This window comes from Hemitrygon akajei, chromosome 8 (genome assembly GCF_048418815.1).
Source record: "Hemitrygon akajei chromosome 8, sHemAka1.3, whole genome shotgun sequence".
In the NCBI taxonomy this organism is placed as follows: Eukaryota; Metazoa; Chordata; class Chondrichthyes; order Myliobatiformes; family Dasyatidae; genus Hemitrygon; species Hemitrygon akajei.
This window is the reverse complement of record NC_133131.1, coordinates 67,707,818-67,729,398: the sequence shown is the minus strand read 5'-3', so window position 1 is coordinate 67,729,398 and position 21,581 is coordinate 67,707,818. Positions and strand designations below refer to the sequence as shown.

The following is a 21,581-nucleotide window of genomic DNA, read 5'->3' as shown; positions in this document are numbered from 1 at the left end:
GTATTAAAACCAATGAGATCAATGCCTAGAAAAGGTACTAATCAATTACATCTTTTCCCAAAGCAATACCTAGTTATAGCCAGAATTATATTAAATACCAACACCAACTTTATTTGGAAACAAAGTCAACTGAATTTATCATACTTGCAAATTTGCTTTTGGTTAGTTAACTTTTCCCCACAAGTTAACCTCGACAACCAGGACATTAAATGCAAAACTTCAATCTCGAATATCTTTTTGATACTCGAATGCTTTTGGAACAATCAAGCATTTTTTTTTACTGCAGTATATTCACTCCACAAATGTTGATAACTGAGTGGGGAGACCATATATACACAAGCCAAGAATAAAACAACTTCATTCAGTAAAGTACAAATTTGTTCTCACCCACAAAGCAGCTCAATACTGCTGTCTTATTAAAACTTTTGGATGAAGCCAGCATCTCTTATCATCACTCCAATGGTCCAATAGAATACTGTTAATTGTTGCTTTAATTGCTGTGGACCCCAGCTACATATTAAAAAAAAGCTTCCAAAGCTTTCCCAAACTTGCATTCCTTGACAAAAGGTTGAGAAAGCTTTAGACATTTGATCAAGCTCATCACCTGCCCTGCTCATACACATCAATGTCAAATCAAGATTGTTCTGTGAAGCACTCTAGGATATTAAAAAGGGGTAAATAAAGAACAAACTGCACATTTAATCACTGCTTTCCAACAGTGGATTTACTTTCCTTCCTACCATTACATTTCCTATTTGTACAGGTGACCACCATATTAAAGCCACTAAGGTTCATGGAAATTTGCCCTCAAATAAAAAATTACCCGGATAATTTTTTTTCAGGAAAATTGTAAATAATTAACTAATTTTCTTTCTTTCAACTTGTTCCTTGACACCTGTATAGGTAAAGGCTCTGTTTCAGAAAAGGACTGGAAAAAAGTATATTTTTCTCCAGGTGCTGCACAGGCTCTAGAAAATTTCCACCACTAATTACACTTTCAACATCACTATTTGTCTCATGGGATACAACAAATTTCTTAACAGTTCTTTTGGGATTCATTTCCTTGAAGTTAACATTTTGGCACAGTCAATGGACAGTATTAAATTATAATATAAACAAAAAACTAACCATGGTAACTGGTACAAAGAATGCAATGAAAGATTGTTTTAAGCACAAGAGCTCACATATCTGAAATAAAATGGGATTTTATTTTTAGGAAATAAAAATGCAGATGTTAAATTGTCATTCCCAGTAGAGAAATTAAAAGAATTGCAGTAAAATTTGCTCAAAATCAATATCAGATTTTCATAGATATACAAAGTTTTATGTTGTGGACAGTCCCTTTTAGATTACATTTAAATGTAGACTTGCTTGGTGACAGCAAGCAGTTAATCCTTATCCAACCAGGTTTCCGATGTCCCACCTGATGAGGACTATCAGGGAGACAGACGATGGGGCTAGACATGCCCAGGCATCATACTTGACGAAAATGGCAGAGTTTGGTATTGTAACGTCGATAATAATCAATACTTGTACCTGACTGGAAGCCCAAGAAAAGTTTATTCACCATACAAGCCAGGAAAGCATCAGATCCTTGTTTATTTAGAGATACTGTGCAGAATAGGCCCTTTGAACCACATCATCCAGCAACCCTCGATTCAACCCTAACCTAATCAGAGGACAATTTACAATGATCAATTAACCTACTAACCAGTACATCTTTGGACAGGGTGGGGGGACAGAGAAGAACCAGAGCTCCCGGAGAAAAGCCACACATTTCATGGGGAAGATGTATGGATTCCTTACAGAGTACACTGTGATTGAACTCTGAATTCCGACACCAAGTTGTAATTGTGTTGTGCTAACCTCTACACTACCATGGTGCCAGTTCTTTTCATGTCAGGTAATTTACAAACATAAATCGCAAGAGGAAGCATCAATTATGATAATAACTATTATTCATACAACTTCCTTACTGTTTCACAGTATTACACCCACTTTGGGTCAATAGCAAACTCCTAATACTATAGGCAAGGGGTTTGCAACCTAGGGGTCAAAGATCCATTGCTTAATGGCATTTGTCCATGGCATAAAATAGGTTAGGATTCCCTGCTATAGACTATATAAATTCAGGTGGAGGAGGGCTCAGGCGCATGTCATTCTTGATTTTTTTTCTGCATTCCACTTGCAACCATTCAACTATTTTCTTGAGAAACCAGATTTTCAGGGAAAACATGCTGATAGTGGAGTATAAGTCTGCATTATACACTACATTTTGGTCATAAATACTATGCATATGATAATATAATTATTTGAAGTGCTTTGGCATATTTTACATAAGATACTATAAAGTTAAAGCAAAGACATGGGTTCAGAGATTCAGCTCCATAATTAGACTCAGGAAGAACAAGCAGAATGGCTGTTCAAATCACTAATTGTGAAATGCAACCAGAATATTAGATACTTGTTCTCCAGAACTGTACATCAGGAACGTATTACTATTTATAATAGCAGATACAATTAATAGACAAATGCTTGTGAAGTTGGGCCTAAAAGCTGTGGGGATTTGCAGAAAATAATGGCACTGCAAACTCGTGTCCAATATGATGCCATACACACTTTTACTCCTGTTCTTCCCCACCAAAGTAGAACGCAATAATTTCAGAGGAGATAGCAACGCCCTTTTCATCCAACACTGGTTTACAGGTCCAAGTCAAAATGTAATCAAACTTCAAAAAAAATTATCAAAGTATTATATTATGTACAACCATGAAATCTGTCATCTTACAGGTAGCCACAAAAACAAAGAAACTCAATAGTTAAAAAGGTTTAATAGTTTAAAAGTTTAAAAATGTTAAATAGTTTAAAAAAAGACCGTCAAAGTACCCAATGCACAAGAAGACTAAAGTTCACGTGATAAGGAAATCAAGGATTCAGTTGCATGAAGTATTGTCTAGGTTTTGAAGCTTATTGATTTGTTATGAGTGATGATGGTATTGAATGCCAAGCTGTAGTCAAAGAGCATTCTACTGCCCAGATGTTCCAGGATTGAATGAAGTGTCAATGAAATGCTGTGGTCGTGTTAGATGGTAGACAAACTGGAGAAGATACAAATCATTTAATCAGGCAGTAGTTAATATGTTTCATCCCAACTTCTCTAAATACTTCATCAGTGGAAGCAAGTGCTACTGGACAATAGTCATTAGGATAATCTTCTTGGGCACAAGTATAATTGAAACAGGTGGGTAAATCAGACAGCTGAAGTGAGAGATTAAAGATATCAGTGAACACTCCAGTCAGTTGATCAGCACAGATCTTCAATAATCAGCCAGGCACCTGCCTGGGCCAGATGCTTTTCATGGGTTCGCCATCATCTAGGAGTCTCTCACGTTGCCCTCAGAGACTGAAATCACGAGGTCATCGGGCTGGGGGAGTTCCCTGTTTTGATGGCCAAAGCCAGTATAAAAGGCATTGAGCACATCTGGAGTAAAACCTCGTTGCTTGGTTTCACTCTGTAGGAAGTGATAACATTCAAGCCCCGCCACAGCCATCAAGCATCTTTCAGTGATTCCAGTTTGGTCCAGAACTGCCACTTCGTATGCAAGATGGCTTTCCATTGTACTTGGATTTTTTTTAAAAACTTAGTCCTGAGACTTGAATTCCACTATCTGGCCCTCAGCAGATTGTGAATCTCAGTTCATCCAGGGCTTCTGGGCAAGGAAGACTGAATAAAGTTGTTGGGAAGTACTTGTCTACGACTGTTTTTATAAAGTCTGTGACAACCGTGGAATATTCATTCAGATCCTCTGACAAGTCCTTGAACACGGCCCATTCCAAAGACTCGAAACAATTCTATAGCCACTCCTCTGCCACCTACAACCACCTCTTTGTTGTCCTCATCTCTGGAGCATTGCTCTTTAGTGCCAGCCTGCATGCAGCTGGGAGGGGGATAGCCAAGTGATCAGGTTTCCTAAAATGAGGTTAAGGCAATGAATGGAAGGCATTCCTAATTGTGGTATAGCAGTGGTCAAGTATGCAATCTTTTCTACTGTGCCCAAGTCTCATTTATTTTTCCATCATTGTATTGCTAATACCAGCGAAAACCTAAGTCAATTCTATTTCATTCTAACCAAGAGACAGCACTAACTGAAGCCTTAGCTGAGGATTGATATTTTAAAAATAGAATTTTTAGAAAAGTAGCTTAATCCAGTTGCTTGAATTAAACAACCCCTATACAAACAAAATGCACAACTTTCAAGCATACTTAACTATTGGGTCATTTGAACACTGTGAATTTTGTAGTACAAACTGTGAAACAACTTACACACCGTATACTGCTTCAGAGGCCTGGATTCTACACCCACTAAAGTTCAGTTCAGTGAGGTGGAGCCTCCCTGCCCTCTATTGTGGACCTGTACTCTTCCAGGTTGAAGAAGAGGGCAGGAAACATCATAAAGGACTCCTCCCATCCTGCGCACGGACTGTTTGATCTGCTTCCGTCTGGTAGGCGCTTCAGATCCCTCCAGACTAAGACTAATAGGCACTGGAGAAGTTTTTTCCCTACTGCGGTCACTTTGCTGAACAGTTAACTGCTGGTTAACTGTCAGCTAACTATTACTTGGATTGCACTACCTGTATGTATAATTTATATTTTCATTTATATTTATCATTATTATTGTTATGAGCAGAGAGACAACATCTGCCGGAAGTAAATTCCTTGTATGTGCATAGGTACTTGGCGATTAAAGTCTGATTCTGATGGAAGGCAGCATACGTGAGGTTTAGGAAGCAATGAGTCTATTGAGGAATATAGGGTAGCAAGAAAGGAGCTTAAGAAGGGGCTGAGGAGAGCAAGGAGGGGGCATGAGAAGACCTTGGTGAGCAGGGTAAAGGAAAACCCCAAGACATTCTTCAATTACGTGAAGGACAAAAGGTTGACAGGAGTGAAGATAAAGGCCTATTAGAGATAAAGGTGGGAAGATGTGCCTGGAGGCTGCGGAAGTGAGCCTCAGTATTCACCAATGAGAGGGAACTTGATGACGGTGAGGACAATATGAGTGAGGTTGATGCTCTGGAACATGTTGATATTAAAGGAGAGGAGGTGTTGGAGTTGTTAAAATACATCAGGATGGATAAGTTCCCGAGGCCTGATGGAATATTCTCCAGGCTGCTCCACAAAGCGGGGGAAGAGATTGCTGAGCCTCTGGCTAAGATCTTTATTGTCCTCGTTGTCCACGGGAATGGTACCAGAGGATTTGAGGGAGGCGAATGTTGTCCCCTTGTTCAAAAAAGGTAGCAGGGATAGTCCGGGTAATTATAGACCAGTGAGCCTTACATCTGTGTTGGGAAAGCTGCTGGAAAAGATTCTTAGAGATAGAATCTATGGGCATTTAGAGAATCATGGTCTGATCAGGGACAGTCAGCATGGCTTTGTGAAGGGCAGATCGTGTCTAACAAGCCTGATAGAGTTCTTTGAGGAGGTGACCAGGCATATAGATGAGGGTAGTGCAGTGGATGTGATCTACATGGATTTTAGTAAGACATTTGACAAGGTTCCACACGGTAGGCTTATTCAGAAAGTCAGAAGGCATGGGATCCAGGGAAGTTTGGCCAGGTGCTTTCAGAAATGGCTTGCCTGCAGAAAGCAGAGAGTTGTGGTAGAGGGAGTACATTTGGATTGGAAGGTTGTGACCAGTGGTGTCCCACAAGGATTGGTTCTGGGACCTCTACTTTTCGTGATTTTTATTAACGACCTGGATGTGGGGGTAGAAGAGTGGGTTGGTAAGTTTGCAGACAACACAAAAGTTGGTGGTGTTGTGGATAGTGTTGAGGATTGTCAAAGATTGCAGAGAGACATTGATAGGTTGCAGAAGTGAGCTGAGAGGTGGCAGATGGAGTTCAACCCTGAGAAGTGTGAGGTGGTACACTTTGGAAGGATAAACTCCAAGGCAGAGTACAAAGTAAATGGCAGGATACCTGGTAGTGTGGAAGAGCACAGGAATCTGGGGGTACATGCCCACAGATCCCTGAAAGTTGCCTCACAGGTAGTTAAGGTAGTTAACAAAGCCTATGAGTGTTAGCTTTCATAAGTCGAGGGATAGAGTTTAAGAGACACAATGTAATGATGCAGCTCTATAAAACTCTGGTTAGGCCACACTTGGAGTACTGTGTCCAGTTTTGTTTGCCTCACTATAGGAAGGATGTGGAAGCATTGGAAAGGGTACAGAGGAGATTACCAGGATGCTGCCTGGTTTAGAGAGTAGGCATTATGATCAGAGATTAAGGTTGCTAGGGCTTTACTCTTTGGAAAGGAGGATGACAGGAGACTTGATAGAGGTATACAAGATATTAAAAGGAATAGATAGAGTGGACAGCCAGCGCCTCTTCCCCAGGGCACCACTGCTCAGTGCAAGAGGACATGGCTTTAAGGTAAGGGGTGGAAAGTTCAAGGGGGATATTAGAGGAAGGTTTTTTTTACTCAGAGTGGTTGGTGCGTGGAATGCACTGCCTGAGTCAGAGGTGGAGGCAGATACACTAGTGAAATTTAAGAGACTACTAGACAGGTATATGGAAGAATTTAAGGTGGGGGGGGGGGGTATATGGGAGGCAGGGTTTAAGGGTTGGCACAACATTGTGGGCCGAAGGGCCTGTACGGTGCATTCCACGCACCAACCACTCTGAGTAAAAAAAACCTTCCTCTAATATCCCCCTTGAACTTTCCACCCCTTACCTTAAAGCCATGTCCTCTTGCACTGAGCAGTGGTGCCCTGGGGAAGAGGCGCTGGCTGTCCACTCTATCTATTCCTTTTAATATCTTGTACACCTCTATCAAGTCTCCTGTCATCCTCCTTTCCAAAGAGTAAAGCCCTAGCAACCTTAATCTCTGATCATAATGCCTACTCTCTAAACCAGGCAGCATCCTGGTAATTATTCTATGTTCTAAAGTGTGCCTATTTCAAATTTGAACACCATGTTGAATGGGATACAAGATACAAGGAGATAGCTCACCTGTGGAATTGCTAAAGTTTGATTGGAGGGAAAGTGCAACTGTAGGTTAGACCAACCTGGAATCTTATATTATGCATAGAAACTTATTTCAACAAGCATTTTCCTCTACCGCACCCACAAAGTGACAGTGGTATCATAGAAGGCCAAGGGAAATAAAATCTTCAAAATAAGTATAGGATCTACTTGCAGTATCATCCTCATCAGTCTTTAAGAACATGGGAGCAAGATGAGGTATGATTTCCACCATTTTAAATCAAAAAGATTACTTTTGTGCACTTGTATGTTAACTCCATTCATCTGAAATTACACTGGAAAAAAGTTACAAATTAAAAATGCTCATAGTTTACTAGACATGCAGATTTTGAAACCTTGGCTTGGTAAATGTAGAAAATAGAAAACTTGACATGTTCTCTCATGAATAACGGAAAGCTTAAATTTGTTGAACTATAAGGACCAGATGGAGAGATCAGTGCATGGTACAAAGTTAAGTAACATTTACAAATGTACTACTCTCAAGATCAAGTTATACAACTCCAAAAGGCCAGGAATGCTGTTAACCAATTGTTCTCCTGACTGAATAAGCCAGTTATCTCTGCCACTTCAAAGGGCAAAAAATCCAAGCCTTCTCATGAACAACCTCAAGTCCTTGTACCACTGGAAAAATTCCATAGCAAAGTAATTAAAAATTCTGTATTAAAACTAACATCAATGACAACAAGCCTCATTCTAATGTACTGAAATGTTAGAATGAGCTTTACTGTCACTAACATTTGTGAAATTTGTTTTATGGTAGTAGTACAGAGCAATAAGGTGTTATGACCTTAAAGTAAATTACTACAAGTTACAATAAAAAATAATCAGTGTAAAAGGAATAGAGAGACAGTGTTCATGGATCATTCAGAAATCCTACTCAATTAACAAATAATTAAATCTGAAAGATCAAGAAATGTAGGACACCAAAAAAACAACTAATATTCACAATGAACATAATGGTACAGAAGTGTTTAAAACGTGGTAAAACTTAAGACACCCAATAAGTTTTTGAAAACAGAAGTAAATCTTACATTGGGCATTCCAACTACCTACACCCACTCCCTACAAGTCTTCTTTTCCCTTCAAATCTGCCAATGCTGCAAGCATCAACAGGACATGGCCAGGATATGAGCATCTAACTTGTAGTTTCAAAAGTCTGTGAACCTTTTGCAATAACGTGCTTTTCTACATTAATTACTCAAATTGTGGTCCGATCATTTAAGTCACAATAATGGACAAACCCAATCTGCCTAAACTAATAACACAATAACAAACTTGTACTTCTTGTCAATACTGAGTACACCATTTAAATAATCAGTCAAGGTTCAAAAAAGTATATGAACCTCAGGGGTAATGCCTTCTACAAAAGCCATTTGGAGTCAGGTGTTCCAATCAATAAGATGAGATGTGGGTTGTAGAGGTGTCCTGTCCTATAAAAAAGACACAATGTCAGGTTACTGATACAGCCTGCTTTTCCAGAAACTGTTTACATGCAACATGCCTCAATCAAAACAACTTCGAGGTCCTCAGAATTGCAGAGATGCATGAAGCTGGAAACGGCTACAAAACCTAAAGACCTGAGAATTCATCAGTCCTTGGTGAGAAATTATCTACAAATGGAGGAAATTCAGTACTGTTGCTACTCTCCCTAGGAGTGGGCATCCTGCAAAGATCATAACAAGAGTGCAACATGCAATGCTGATGGAAGTGAAAAAGAACCCAAGGGTAACTGCAAAAAGTTCAGAAATCTCCAAAACCTGATTAAGTCTCTGTTCACGTGTCCAATAAGAAAACACTGAACAAGAAAGGTGTTCATGGAAGAACACCATGGAGGAAACCACTGCACTCCAAAAAACACTGCAGAACATCTCAAGTTTGCAAAGACCACCTGGATGCTCCACAACACTTCTGGGACAATATTCAGTAGACAGATGAGATTAAAGTTGAACTTTTTGGCAGAAATGCACACTGCTACATTTGGAGGGAAATGGGCACTGCACACCAACATCAAAATCTCACCCCCAACTGTGAAGCATGGTGGAAGGAAGATTATGGTTTGGGGCTGCTTTGCTGCTTCAGGGCCTGAGCAGGGAACAATTTGTATCAAGACATTTTACAGGAGAATGTCAGGGTAGTGGTCCATCACCTGCAGCTGATTAGAAGTTGGACAATGATCTGAAACACGAGTAAATCAACAAAACAATGGGTTAAAAAGAAAGAAAGAAAGAAAACTCGTGATTTGTAATGGCCAAATCAGAGTCCACACCTTAACCCAATTAGGATGCTGTGGCATGACCTGAAGAGAGTCAATATACCCCAGAAATAGTTTAAAATTCCTCCTCAAGGTAGTACAAGTTTGATTAGCAGCTACAGGAAATGTTTGGTGGAGGTTATTGCTGCCACAGGTTTTACCAGTTATTAAATGCAAGGGTTCACACACTTTTTCCAGCTTAGACTGTGAATGATTAAACAATGTGTTTAATAAAGACATGAAAAGTACAATTGTGCTATTTGTTTAGGCAGATTGTGTTTGTTCATTATTGTGACTTAGATGAAGATCAGACCACACTGAGTAATTAATTCAGAAAACCAGGTTACTGCAAAGGGCTCAAACTGTTTCTTGCAATTGTATGCACAGCCACACATATGCCGAGCACTTGGGAGGCAGTGGTACTGATTTGTCTTCTACAGGCATCTTATACCATCTGGAAACTCAGTTCATGGCTGTACCTCCAACTTGCAAATGACAAGTTACAAACAGAACACTGCCTTAACGTAGGGATGAAGTGCACTAGAATTTTAAACACATCACACTGTATTATTTGGAATGCAAGAGATTTAGGAATGAGAACCCCCAAAATGCAGAGGAAGCCACATATACTGCTAAAACATAGCAACATAGTTTGTAATCAATGTTACCTATTGTAATATTTATTTTGCTTTATCTTTGGCCAAATCTTAATGCCAATTGAGCAAATATGCAGGAAGACTTGGATGTTAAAAAATGCTTTTTGACACAATGGACAGAAGGATTGCCAATTTTGAAAGTTCCCAGCTGAATGAAAATAGCTGGGAACTCTTTGCAAGAAGTAAATTTAGCTGGCAGAAACTCCTGCCATTTTACCATTTTATCTGCCATGAGATAAAAGTTCAAGAACACAGCCAAAAGAATAGTACTCCAAAACTTCACTGGAATTTTTCAATATTCATATTAAATTCATATTAACTGAATCAATGGTCATGACAACAAATACTCATAATTGCACTAATTGCATGCTAGTAGCAACTGAATTTTAACATTGAATATGATTCAAACCAAAGAAAGTTTGAGTTTGTATTCAAGCTTTTCTATGCTGTGCTAGAACTAAATTTGGGGAATTATTCATGGCATTAGCAAAGCAAACTTAAAATGGTAGCCTGGTGGCTTACACAATCCGCAAACTGGTTAATGTCAAGAGTCTATGAATATCTCAAAATTTCAATAATTGCCAATCACCAATGAGATCTAAAACAGAATTAAATACTAACTGTAAAATGCAGTGAATTTGCAGTGTTAACCATCTTCACTGACCTGTTTATTGCTTCACCCCTCAGACTTGCTTCCGAATTTCATCTAAGCATAAGTGTTTTGCCAGTTAAGGTGGATGAATAAGCTTTTTGTTTACTGGTTAGCACTCAATTTGCTGGAACCTTTACTAAAACCCCTGCCATGGAAATGGTAGAGGGCATATAAAAGAAATCCCAGAGTTAAGTGGGAATGACTCAGGGGAGGCAGGACAGAGGTATGAAGTTCAATAGAGCAAGAGCAAGTGGAAAACAATGTGTCTACATGGCTGTCCTGTTTGGATCTAGATTTAAGTTAACCGTTAGGTTTAGAGAATCATGAAAAGAAATTTACTCAACGTTGAATGGGATCATGGCTGCTCAAGGGTAGAGGAGCAGAAAACAGATTTAGAAAGTCTCTAAATGAAGACTTAAAAGAACAATAACCAGCAGATATGTGAACCAGGAGTTGGTTAATGGGATTAACCCAAAATTCATTCTAGTCATCATGAATGCAGGCCAAGCTGTCTTCTCCTCTGCCTTTATTTTCTGTGACTTTTTGAGAACAGATTGCTTACAAGCTAGAAACAGATCATACAAAATGAACCAATCAACTTCGTCATTCATTCTATTGAGAATACATGTTGGACATGTGATGTCAGCAAATTAAGTTTATTGCCATTGACTTCGCATAATTGAGAATGAGTAAGCTGTGAACATCAATGATACAAAGTTGATTAGTTTTGTCAACTAGCAAGTTCATTGATGGCAAGCTTATACAATTGGGTCTATTTTGTTGAAGATCAGTCTTTAAAAAGGGCATGTGCAGTTCAAATAAATACCCACATGAATGGACTTTCAAAACCCACTTTCAAATGATTCCTCACATTTCCCTCAATTACTGGCAATATCCTTAATTCCATTAAGTGTCCACCTTTGACCCATCAATGCCTTAATTACAGGACCATAAAAATTACAGGAAAACCCAAGGTAAAATGGTCTCAGTAGAAACATGTTTCTCTATATTGTAAATTGATTTAACCAACACCTCCCCCCCAACCATGATACAAACATTTCAACAAACTAGACTTGCTTACCGTCAGTTTAAAATCAGTGGATAACATACCTTGAAATGTTGAATATTGCACTTTCACTGCCGTCTAATCTGTTTATCTCACGCTCGAAGTTTACAAATGCTGGGTGGACAGAGACAGGATCTACTAAGCTAGCAGAGAATTCCTATTCTTGCTGCACTAGAGAGCATCCCAGGACAGCAACAAGAAGTGTAGAAGGTCTAGCAGCGGTGGGAAGTGCTCTTTGTAGGCTGTTGAGTAGGCACAAACTTCGGTTTCAGATCAAGCTTTCTTTAGCTGCAGTTTGCTCTTTGGTTGTTTCAGCTTATTTTTATTTGTCAACGTGATCTGAACTTGAAGCAGCAGTTTCAGATGGTAAATTCAGTTCTATTTCACTTCATACTAGAAAGATAAAAAAATCAATGTTAAATTGATAAACAAAAAGCAGAAGCACTCAAGTGTTAAACAGCATCCATAAAGGAAGAATTAGATACAACATTTTAGTTCAAGGAACCTTTGCATTTGGTTCAAGGAACCAACTGGGGACAAATAATTGTCAATAGCCAACACAAGATGTTCTCATTTAGAGATATAGCGTGGAATAGGCCTTGAGCTGCACCACCAAGCAACCCTGGACAACCCCCAATTTAATCTTAATCTATCGTGGGACAATTTACAATGATCAGTAAACCTACTGAATGGCATGTCTGGTCTGTGGTGGGAAACAGGAGCACCCAGAGAAAAGCCACACATTCCAGTGAGAATGTACAAATTCCTTATGGATGACACCAGGACTGAACTCCAAGTCCCCAAGCTGTAATAGCGCCATGCTAACTATGCCACCAAGGCACCCAATCAAAAACAAAGTTTGCAGACAACTGAAACTACATCTGCTGCAAAGAACAAGAGCATTTTGGACTAACTACATCTTGAACATCGGTAAGCAAAACTCAAACCTTTTGAGATTAAAATACTACATCTACTTAACCCCTATTGATTGTTCCAATCTCTTGCAATAAATACCCAGCAGGTTTGTATGGTGGCAAAAAAAAATTACAATCAGAAGTTAGCGTGATTTCTCTTCACATGTATTGTCTTAACATCCATGAGACATTACATGGGTGAGGAAAGGAGGAATGGGGAAAAAGCTTATGGTCAGTGACTTCAATTGCACTGCATCTTCTTGCAGATGCTAAACAGGGACAGGATTACATTTCATTCCAATTCCTCTTCCCCCAATTACAAATTTGCAAACACTTCTAAGATCACTTCTGGAAATTGGTAGCTGGGTTAAAATACCATAGAGCAGTTAATGCCAGTAAATGGAGAGCAACTATCATGCTCCTGATCACGAAAATAAATAAATACAGGATGAACGAGGAAACAACTAAAGCTCTTTTCCTAAAATGCAAAACATTTAAACTGAAATCATTGAAAAACCAAAATAAAAATTCTTCCAATTCAACACCATGATTCGAGTCCAAAAACATTGCGGAATCGATTATAATAGCAATAGCAAGGGTGTCTTGTCTGTTCTCCTAAAAGAGGATTATAGCTTAATCTTCCACAGCTATACCTTTGCAGTTGCTCCCTCTCCCAAGTACTAATCCAATTTCTAAGTCATGACCCTGTTCAGATATTAACCATGTACTGCCCCACGCCCTATATAGACTTGGTTTTTAAGACTAGAGCTAAAATTAAGAAAATTAGGATGTTTTTGTTTATTAACTATATTGCACTGTTTGGAATGAAATTTCATCCAGCCATAAATCTGCCCTTTCCACCACCCTATATTCTTAAAACTAAGTACTCTACGAAGTCTTGTGCAATTCGGTGTATAATCCAAGCCACGCCACCATTGATCCGCCATTCAACCATGGGCTGCTCCAATTCTTCCAGTCATCCCCACTCCCGCCTTCTCCCCATACCCTTTGATGCCCTGGCTGATCAAGAACCTATCTATCTCTGCCTTAAATACACCCAATGACTTGGCATCCACAGCCGCTTGTGGCAACAAATCCCACAGATTTACCACCCTCTGACTGAACTAATTTCTCTGCATCTCTGTTCTAAATGGACATCCTTCAATCCTGAAGTCTTACCCTCTTGTCCTAGACTCCCCTACCATGGGAAATAACTTCACCATATCTAATCTGTTCAGGCCTTTTAACATTCAGAATGACTCTGAGATCCCCCCTCATTCTCCTGAACTCCAGGGAATACAGCCCAAGAGCTGCTAGACATTCCTCATATAGTAACCCTTTCATTCCTGAAATTATTCTCGTGAATCTTCTCTGAACCCTCTCCAATGTCAGTACATCATTTCTAAATTAAGGAGTCTAAAACTGCACACCAAGTGTGGTCTCAATGCCAACATTGCATTTGCCTTCTTCCCCACTGACTCAAGCTGGAGGTTAACCTTTAAGGTATCCTGCACAAGGACTCCCAATTCCCTTTGCATCTCTGCATTTTGAATTCTCTCACCATCAAAATAATAGTCTACCCATTTATTTCTTCCACCAAAGTGCATGACCATACACTTTCCAACATTGCATTTCATTTACCACTTCTTTTTCCCATTCCCTTAAAGTTGCTCTGCAGGCTCTATTTCCTTCTGTTCTTTCAAAAGATCTGTAATGCTAATATATTCCCATTCTAAGGAATTATAATTCCTTCACCACATATCAACTGCCCTTATGTTTACCAAGGTTCAATTTTTACCCAAGTTCCAGCATCTGCAAAATTGATTCAATGAACTTTATAAATTGGAATGTACAATAGAATTTCCTGAAGAACTGAGTTTGGAACATTACAATGCAATTATCACTTGAACCTGAACTATTCATCGCCAAGACAGAGATTAATCAGTCAATCTTTATATTATTGAAAAAGGAAATTCACAACCTTCAGTCTAAGTGACAAAGTAAACACAATTTCCTTCCCTTCAGTTACAAAAAATGCAACAGCATGTCTAATAGAGTTTGTTCCTTTACTGGTTCCATGCTTGACATATCCTGTCCACTAATTGAAAAGCAGTTTTAGTCAATACTGACTTTCTCCATAAACTAAACAAGCTATTCCACAAGTTTGATTGGGTGTCATTGGAACATGGCATGAAGGATCACTAGACTGCTGAAGCCAACAAATGGAGAGTCTCGATTTAGACTGCATCCCAGTTGAGTTCAGTCATAATAAATTAATCCTAGGCTTCCTTCTGTTCATGTTTATCAACAACCTGCCATAGATTTGCAAATATCTTAACCATACAAGGAAACAGATTGCCATGGATATGAGAAAGGGAGGCCATGATTCACAAAAACCTATTTGGGCAGTAATTATATGCATTTTAATTCTGCAATTTAAAGTGGATAGAGAGTCAGACTGGAAAATGATCACTGACCACTCAAACAGGTTTAAATGGAGTATCAAGCAAGTAAAGCAAATGGGAGCAAGCTCCTGACCTGCAGTGCAAAGATCAGCAAGAGAAGTCAGGTGAGATTTGCTAGCAGTCAAAATTTAAGCAGTTCCACTTCTGGCCATGTCCAGATTGATGGAGTACAAGTATAACCAGGTTATAAATCAAATATGAACTTGCAGGCAGACACCAGTGAAGGATAATGGGAATAACCTAAAGTGCTTCAAGAAAATATTAATTCACATGGCCTACTCATTTCAGTAAACTAATGTTCTTAGCTTTCAGTATCAAAATGGTGGGGCAAAACTTTGAGTACATGGCATAATTCCAGTGACCAGCATTATTTCATGATGGAAACCATGGTAGTAGAGAAAATGCAGCCTATTAACAAACTGCAAGAGCCAGATAATAAGTCAGGAGATTCAAAGACTATCTGTATTTTCTTAATGTAATGCAAATTAAAAATTAGTTTCAATTTTGATTCTTGAGAAAACTGCTGAGTATCAGCATCATGAATCACATTACTAGAATGAATTACCCCAGTTTATCATTGGGAGACACACTCAAGATGCCAAGATGAGTCTCTACACCACCCAGAATTCTATGTCAAAAAATACTTAAGTTTGTTCTCCAGTTCATGTTCAAAATGTTATGACAACTGAGTTGGTGCATAGATTTTAATTGGCATTTGTTAAATTGAATTTCTAACAACTATGATCAAAAACAAATGAGATTGTGTGAATTCAACATCAATGCCACACCTTCAAAATTTACCCAAAGTTCCATCAAAGGATAGAACAAGCTATAACTTGAATTACTACAGACAATGACAATACTCCAGCACAAGATTAAAAACCCAGAAAGCAGGAAAAGCTTGTCAATAATCAAGGGTGACATTATAAAAGGTGGTGTGCAACAACACCAATACAAGTGAGATAAAGAATGGTACATGAAGTAAAATTTCTGAAATTCAGCAATTTGTGATCTTACAAACCAGGTTAGTACTTTCTAAACAAATGGCTTTCCAAATTTGATATTAAAGTTATTCTGCTATATTGGAAGTAGTGTGTGGAGATGGAGATGCAGAAATAGGGAGGGGCATGGCAGTGTTGGAGGATGACAATCAGGGTGAAAAGTTTTGAGAAATTGCAATAGCCTCCACACAAACTGTAATAAGACCACAGTGCCTTAATGGTCAATTTGCTGGATGATACAGATATCACCAAAACTACTAGCCTTGAATGAAGCATAAATGCATCACAGCAGCTAGCAATTTAAATTCAATTTCCAAAGAAACACTGAGTAAAAACTAGTTAGGCAATGACAATAGTTAGCTTTTACAAAAATATACATTACTCACACTTCAACTCAAGGCATCATTTCCTTTTAACTGCTCCCAAGTGATCTCAAGCTATGAGCTCAGGGAGCCAAAGAGTAAATATATTTGATCTTTGAAGAGAAACCCTACTGTATGACTGAACAATGAAACAAAAACTGAACTGTTACCAATGCACAAATGAACTCTACCAGAAGATTTGCTGGTTCTCAGATCTCGTTGCCTTCTCGTGAACATCTGTAAATCGAGGAGGGAGAGAACCACAGATCCTCAAATCTGCCCTGCCATTCAATATGGGTGAACTATGCTGACCTCCAGTTCATCACAATCCCAAAATGCTTGAACTTTCAAATATTTATCCCTCTCCACCTTAAATTTATCAAATGATCTGACTTCCACCACCCTTGGGGGTGTGGGAGGGGGGAATTCAGGTGGTTTACTAAGCATGTCATTTTTAAATACCAAACACAAGGAAATCTGCAGATGCTGGAAATTCAAACAACAACACACACAAAATGCTGGTAGAACACAGCAGGCTAGGCAGCATCTATAGGGAGAAGCGCTGTCGACGTTTCGGGCCGAGACCCTTCATCAGGACTAAACGAAAGGAAAGATAGTAAGAGATTTGAAAGTAGTGGGGGGAGGGGGAAATACGAAATGATAGGAGAAGACCAGAGGGGGTGGGATGAAGCTAAGAGCTGGAAAGGTGATTGGCGAAAGTGACACAGAGCTGGAGAAGGGAAAGGATCATGGGACAGGAGGCCCAGGAGAAAGAAAGGGAGGGGGGGAGCACCAGAGGGAGATGGAGAACAGGCAAACAACTAAATATGTCAGGGATGGGGTATGAAGGGGAGGAGGGGCATTAACGGAAGTTAGAGAAGTCAATGTTCATACCATCAGGTTGGAGGTTTACAAGGATAAGTGCCGGGAGGGAGATCGGTGGGAAGGGATTGGGGGGGACGAGTGGACAAGGGAGTCGTGTAGGGAGCGATCCCTGTGAAAAGGAGAAAGTGGGGGGGAGAGGGAAAAATGTGTTTGGTGTGGGATCCCGTTGGAGGTGGTGGAAGTTACGGAGAATTATATGTTGGACCTGGAGGCTGGTGGGGTGGTAAGTAAGGACAAGGGGAATCCCATCCCGAGTGGGGTGGCGGGTGGATGGGATAAGGGCAGATGTGCGGGAAATGGGAGAGATGCGTTTGAGAGCAGAGTTGATGGTGGACAAAGGGAAGTCCCTTTGTTTAAAAAAGGAAGACATCTCCTTCGTCCTGGCTTTTCTGCCTCATCCTGCACTCGTCCCCCCCCCATCCCTTCCCACCAATCTCCCTCCCGGCACATTTTTTTAAACGGAACAAGCGCTACACCTGCCCTTACACTTCCTTCCTCACCACCATTCAGGGCCCCAGACAGTCCTTCCAGGTGAGGCGACACTTCACCTGTGAGTCGGCTGGTGTGATATACTGCGTCCGGTGCTCCCGGTGTGGCCTTTTATATATTGGTGAGACCCGACACAGACTGGGAGACCGTTTCGCGGAACACCTACGCTCGGTCCATCAGAAAAAGCAGGATCTCCCAGTGGCCACACATTTTAATTCCACGTCCCATTCCCATTCTGATATGTCTATCCATGGCCTCCTCTATTGTCAAAATGAATCCAAACTCAGGTTGGAGGAACAACACCTTATATACTGGCTGGGCAGCCTCCAACCTGATGGCATGAACATTGACTTCTCTAACTTCTGTTAATGCCCCTCCTCCCCTTCTTACCCCATCCGACATATTTAGTTGTTTGCCTGTTCTCCATCTCCCTCTGGTGCTCCCCCCTCCTTTCTTTCTCCTGAGGCCTCCCGTCCCATGATCCTTTCCCTTCTCCAGCTCTGTATCACTTTCGCCAATCACCTTTCCAGCTCTTAGCTTCATCCCACCCCCTCCGGTCTTCTATCATTTCGCATTTCCCCCTGCCCCCACTACTTTCAAATCTCTTACTATCTTTCCTTTCGGTTAGTCCTGACGAAGGGTCTCGGCCCGAAACGTCGACAGCGCTTCTCCCTATAGATGCTGCCTAGCCTGCTGTATTCTACCAGCATTTTATGTGTGTTGTCATTTTTAAATACCCTTACTCTGTAATTATGTCCTTTTGTTCAACACTCCACATAGTAGAAATTTCCACATAGTATAAATTTATCCAGTCAAGCCCCCTTGGAATCTTGTATGCTTCAAGAATATCTCCTGTTTCCAAAGAAACAAATCCAAACTGTATCACTCTGATAACAGAACATAATTTAGGGCAGCCTATTTGGATAAAAGTTAGCTTAATGCTTTTACAGTGCCAGTAACAGTTCAATTCTGCTTCTAAAAGGAGTTTGTACATTCTTCCTGTGACCAGGTACGTTTCCTTCCGATGCACCAGTTTCCTCCCATATCCCAAAGATGTACAGGTCAGTAGGTTAATTGGTCACATTCGACTGTAACGGCCTATACTGTGCTGCATCAGCAAACCATAAATCCTCAGATGCCAAGAATCAGGCCAGTGAATCCCCTTAAGCAAAATTCAACACAATACCTGTTCAACCAGAGACAGGGATATTGTAAACACCTCAATCACTCAGATATACAAACCTTAATCACCATTTATAAATTCAGACAACCTTACCATTACTGGTGAAATCTCAGATGGCAATACAGGAGAGAAATCAGCTGGTTGACTGGTGTTGCAACAAGAACCCTGCACTCCACATTAGACTCGAATTGATTGTGGACTACAAGAATGAAAGTCAGGAAAACACACTAGTCTTCCTCGAGGGGTCAGCATCTTTGTTTGGGCCTAAGACATGAACAAGGTACAGCAGTAGCTCTACTTTGAAGAATGAGGGCATTTGGTATATTAAAGACATCTGTGTTTTTCTCTAAAGTGTAATGTGGAGAACATTGGTTGCATCACAGCCTGGTACAGAGGCTCCAATGTACAGGAACATAAGGGCTGGAGACAGCTAGTTCCATCACGGGGACACCCTTCCTACTTCAAGACGATGCCTCCAGGCAGTATCATCATTAACGACCCTCAGTATATAGAACATGCCATCTTTCAATACTAGTGTCCAGGGGCTACAAGACCAACACTCAATACAAGAACAGCTTCTTCCCCATACTAGTTTCTGAATGGTCAATACTTCACCGTTGACCTGTAAACCACATCATATTAGACAGTGATAATAAACCTCATTCTGATTATGCAATCTAGCCCAAGCTGTTCCATGTGTACTAAACTGCCTGCCCTTTTAAAGCTATAGTAATTGTCCATTGTTGTCTGACGGTGACAGGAAATCTGTGCGGCAGAGTTCTTAAAGTGGGGTCTTCCTTAGTTATAGTGGATGACCATGACGTCGTCTGAACCTTGTCACGCCCTTCCCTTTCCACAGAGTGTTGCCGGCAAGCCTTCCTGGATCTCACCGTAGACCTCATCGCCCAGCCTTTCTAGCTGACAACATATACAGGCTCGTCCTCATCTTAGCAAGGTACGAGGCCGCCAGCTACCCTCACCAATTTAAACGCCCCCCCCCCCACCGTCGAAGCGGTGTACCGGTACACTGACGCTTGTGACCAGTTACACAGCTCTCACCTGTGGCTCCAATTCAACGCTCATGAGCCCAACCTTCGGACGTTCGTTCGTTATGTGCTGTGTCAGCCTTTAGACACCTCAGCCATTTAAAAAAAAAATCCATCCTGCTTCCATCCTAGGATGCCCGCACTCATCAACAAAAAATTCTAAAATTTATCTTGGAAGTTATTTATAGTTACAAGATAAACCATTCATGCACGTATTTGAATATAGCTCACATTTCAACAATTAAAACTCTACGAAACGTTTCGTTATCAAACATATTCTAATACGGCTGCAACGCTACCCAAACGTTTGCTCTGTACTTATCCCGACAATGCATGACGAATAACAAATCCGATGCCAGCGGAAGAAAGCAGTTTTTAGATGAAGCGCAGCACCCTGGTCTGTTTACAGCCTACTAAGAGGGTTGCGCAATACCACCTACTTGTGCACAGGATCAGTGCCGCACGGAAAGGGGAGAAAGCAAGCGCCATGCACGATGGTATTTGTAGTCTACACTCATGACCGAATGCCCACCAGCCCGGAAACGGAGACCGAGCAGCTGAGAAACAGGAAGTCCTGCCTCTTTGCCAGAACCTGATTGGTCGTTGGCTACATTTATCAACGTCAATCCATAAAAAGGGGCTCTCCACACACGTTAAGAAAATTTCATGGGGGGAGGGGTGGGGGCTTCCGACCGGACAAAATAACGAATAAAGAAGCCAAATGAGCTTTCCCAGGGGGAGGAAACGGGCAGCGCCCAATGTATCCACCAGAACCACTCGGGGAGCGCTGTCAGCCGCCAGCGCGGAGTAACATGACGAACAAAAACAGCAGGCGCTCCCCCACGGTGGCGCAGCTCCGCCGGGCCGGGCCAGGCCGTGCTGGGCCGGAAAACCCTGCCACCACCCTCCGTCGGCCAAACATTCGCCGCTCCGGGCCGCGCATCGCTGACCTTACCGCCTCGGCCAGCGGGATTGTGAGGAGGGGACGAGCCGACGGGAGGCGTTTATTCGCGGCTACTCACCCCAACAGCAGAAGCACTCCAGCGCCGCCATAAGCAGCACGGCACATTACGTCGGAATAAATCAAAATCTCGCGATAGTGTCCGGGGCTCCGGCCAAGTCACGCGCGAGCCGCGGCTGGCGTGAGCGCGTGCGTGTGTATGTGTCTCGGCTGGGGAAGCTTCAGCACCCAATCACGCTGCAATCCAAGTGTAACTGCATCTAGAAACATCCAATTTATCCGCTTCCTCCTATGCAAAAACTGACTATGCTAGACAGCATGCATCTGTGGAGAGAAGCAGCGAGTTACTGCCAAGGCAGCTTATTAACTTGGTACCAGGAGGAAACAAGGTGGTCTGGCCTAAGTTTCAAGTGTTCAGTTGGAGTGTCTCGATACAGTTTAGTCGTTCTCCACAAATCGGTCAAGTAGTCGTTTTGAAGCTGGAATACAAAATGACTTCACATTGTTGTTGGTGGTTTCTATATCCTGTAATGGGATGCGATGCTGAAGTTGCCTGTAAAAAAGGAAAGAGCTCCTTAGCCTGGAAATGTTCAAACCAAAGCGTCCACA

The 21,581-nt window shown here is 41.1% G+C and overlaps 1 protein-coding gene across 3 annotated transcripts in view; it reads right to left on the bottom strand.

Moving 5' to 3' along the window:
• The window catches only part of csde1 (cold shock domain containing E1, RNA-binding), a 112,553-nt gene extending 91,368 nt beyond the window's left edge, over nt 1–21,185 (bottom strand). For all 3 annotated transcript variants that reach the window (XM_073053961.1, XM_073053962.1, XM_073053963.1), the window contains exons 1-2: nt 21,034–21,185; nt 11,711–12,059 (exon numbers count right to left, since the gene is read on the bottom strand). The gene's annotated coding sequence lies outside the window, so the exon portion shown is untranslated. The remainder of the gene's footprint in view (nt 1–11,710; nt 12,060–21,033) is intronic.
• Nucleotides 21,186–21,581: the final 396 nt, after the last annotated feature.